Raw genomic sequence first — 3688 nt, 5'->3', positions numbered from 1 at the left:
AATATCTGGGCTTCGAATACGCCACACACCAACTTTATATTGCTCTTTTTTTTCTTTCACTTTTGATATCTGGGCTTCGAATTAGCCACACACCAACTTTATATGTATTGTTCTTTTTTTTTTTTTGAAACAATACTTTTTTATTTTGCTACCTTTAGCTGATCTTATCATAAGAATTCAGACTTTTAGGAGCTGATTCATTCTCTCAGTCTCTTACCACTGGTGGGGGAAAACTAAGGAGTTCCTTTTTATCGAAGTACCAAAATGAATAGGGATTCCCGGAGAGAAGGAAAATAACCCAATCTTCATTCATTGAATTCAAATTATGAACTGATTTTATTTAAAGAATTGTTGTGTATATAAATGAATTCTTAGACTCTAGGCTCGAGACTCGAGACTCGCGGCGACAATTGTTCCTAAAAACTGCTTATTATTTAAAAATTGTTTATATTTCATGCTCAGCGTTGGCGACTTGAGCGAGCTTCTCCACAGAGTGCGGATGGATGTTTGTTTGGTTTTAGGCAATACTTGCCATATGAATTTTTATGACTTTTTTTGTTTATGTTTCGTTTTGTATATTTATTTGGTCAATCTGATTTGGTGAAGTCATTTCAGCTGACCCTGATGTTTAATCTTAAACATTCTGCGAGGCGCCGCCAAATGTGACGGTTTGGAATCTATGTTTAATCTTAGTTTGTCTTATACAAATTATTATTAATATTAAAATTAGTATGATGACCAATATTAGGGAAGCATGACCGGTTGCATGATGGACGTTTAAACCTAGTAAATCGAAATGATCTTCCTTTAACGAATGTAACTGACTTCCTTCTAATTCTGCCGTATGATTTACCAAGTTGGCTTTAACTGGACTCCATTCTATATTTGGTATTAGTTCGACAGTTCGATTTTCTATTCTGTTTCAAAGGTGTCAGCCCACAGGCATTATCATTGGCGTTACTTAATTTTTCTTTTATTTTGGTTATTTCTAATTTCATTTGGCATGGTTCTAAAATATTGGTATTTAATCTACCATGGTTAATGTCTATCAATAATCTAATTATTCCTGTTTGAATTAATTGATTTACAATCATGAAAAATCGAATGGATTCTCTATAACTTAATTTTAATAATACGTAATAACTTTCTTTTAATAATACTGTCATATTTTCAATCCGCTTGTTCATGTTGCCAAAGTTTTCATTTATCTCATTTATGGTAGTCTTAAGAATGTTTGCTGTGGAATCTACCACCGATGTCTGCTTTTCTTCTAGATGCTTTAAATTCTGCTGATATGTAAATAAGTTTCTCATGTTTTCTTACATTTGTATCCTATCCGCATCCATGACACCGAATAATATATGGTACAGTGAACCCATCAATTCAAACGGTGCTCGCTTGCGTCTTGTCTTTTCTTGAATCATGAATAGCATTATTTTCCTCGATATCTTTAATTCGCTTAGCCGTTTTGTTGGGAATCATTTTGTCACCTTGACTGAGCATTTCAAAATATGCCGACATGTCATAGTATACCACAAGATCCCATAAGGACGCTTCTACTTCCACTTCACCCATTGGATCTAAGTACAATGCGTCTGTTGCGTTTAGTTCTTTTACCGTTATTTTTGGTTGATTATCTTTAATGCTTGCTGCATTCGAAAGTTGGCAAAGCAGCATCAACATTGCTTAAATCATTACGGATCCTACTTTGGACAGATGACCGAACCTGGTACCTTTCCGACATCGCTTCTCCTCAACGTCTTCTGAATTTTATACTCCAATACACTAACCACTGATAGATTTTATTTATATGCCTTGTAATGGACCCTTCCTGCAATTTGACTTTTACCACTCTTACTTTATCATCCCTGCCTTTGTGAATTTCCTCAATCTAGCCCAGAGGCCACCTGGCTGGGTGACAATTTTCATCTTTGATCAGAACGACCTGTCCATTCTCTAAGTTCTCTGTGGTTCGTCGCCACTTATTCCTTTGCTGGAGAGTATATAGATATTCGTCTTTCCATTTCAACCAGAAACCTTTTTTCATTTTCTGAATTAATTTCCATCTGTCTAAATTTCCAATTTTTTCTTCTGATATGGACTCGGCTGCTTCTAATGTAGGTCTTCCAATTAAGAAATGACCGGGAGTAACACCTCGTTGTTGTCCATATCTTCACCCGTCGTATACAACGGACGTGAATTTAACACGGCTTCTATTTGGCACACCAATGTTGCCAGTTCCACATATGTGAGGTAACTGTCTCCTATAACTCTTTTCAGATAATACTTAACCGACTTTACCCCAGCTTCCCATAGACCTCCGAAGTGAGGTCCTGCTGGGGGGCTAAAATACCAGCTAATCTGTTCTCGCTCTAGAACAGGGGCAACCAGAACGTTATTTTGAACTGCTTTTTTGAATTCTTCATCAAGCCTCCTAGCCGCACCTACAAAATTTGTACCATTATCAGAATATATGTTAGCGCATTTACCCCGTCTTGTAACAAATCTTCGAAATGCTGCTAGGAAGGCATCAGTTGTCAAGTCACTAACAACTTCTAAGTGCATTGCCTTAGTTGACAAGCACACGAATACTGCTATGTATCCTTTGAATGTTTTTCGTCCCCGGTTTTTTGAGCATCTTATATGATATGGACCGGCAATGACACCTTAACCCGATTTTTGGGCAGCTTATCCATAATTTGCTCCGCAGTTACTGGGTGGTATCTGGCACAAGTGACGCATTCCCTTAGGTATTTTTCTCAATCCGAAAATCCAAAATTTCCTTTGAATTTGGCTTCTCATAAGGTTAATTTCTCCGTGTAAGGTTTCCTTATGAGCATCTTTTATCAACAGCATTGTTAGATGTGATTTATCCAAAATTACAGGATGTTTAGTATCAAAACATATGTTAACATTTTGCAATCGTCCCCCCACGCGTAATATTCCATCGTTATCCAAAAATGGATTTAAGTTTAAAATTTTGCTTTTCATGTCAATTTGCTTGTTTTGCGTAAGACATGATATCTCTCTGCTAAATTGACATGCCTGTTGCTGTTTAATTATAAAATTGTTAGCATTCTTAAGCTCATTGACGGTTAAGTATGATGGGTACACTTTATCTCCTTGTTTAATGCCAATAAATCTTAATACATGTGCCGTAATTCTGGCCAGCTTATTCAAACAGGAATACTTTTCAATTAGCTCCTGCATAATACTACTCTCTGTATTTAATAGTACAGAATTTACCATAATTTTGTCATCGTCTGTTTTTTGTTTAGGCCATTTATCTTTTGCCTCACTGAGCCACTTTGACCCATTCCACCACAATTCACAATCTTTTAACTTATTTGGACAAATACCCCTTTAAGCTACATCTGCAGGGTTATCTTCAGATTTTACATGGTTCCATGTTATTTCTTTGATTTTTAGCATATCCTCTATGCGACGCCTTACGAATTTTTCCTTACTAGCTCCGTTCTTTATCCATCACAGTGTAATAGTAGAGTCACTCTAAGCATATATTTCAGATGAAGCAGCAATAGATTGCTGGACTCTTTGTAGCAATTGCGATAGCAAGTGTGCTGCACATAATTCCAATTTAGGAATAGTCTTCCTATTTTTGATTGGATTAACTTTGTTCTTGCTGGCTATTAAGGTAACTGCTTCACCTATTTTAGCATATACCACC

The sequence above is a fragment of the Drosophila willistoni genome, unplaced genomic scaffold (assembly GCF_018902025.1).
Source record: "Drosophila willistoni isolate 14030-0811.24 unplaced genomic scaffold, UCI_dwil_1.1 Seg169, whole genome shotgun sequence".
NCBI classification, from domain to species: Eukaryota; Metazoa; Arthropoda; class Insecta; order Diptera; family Drosophilidae; genus Drosophila; species Drosophila willistoni.
This window is presented reverse-complemented; position numbering follows the sequence as displayed.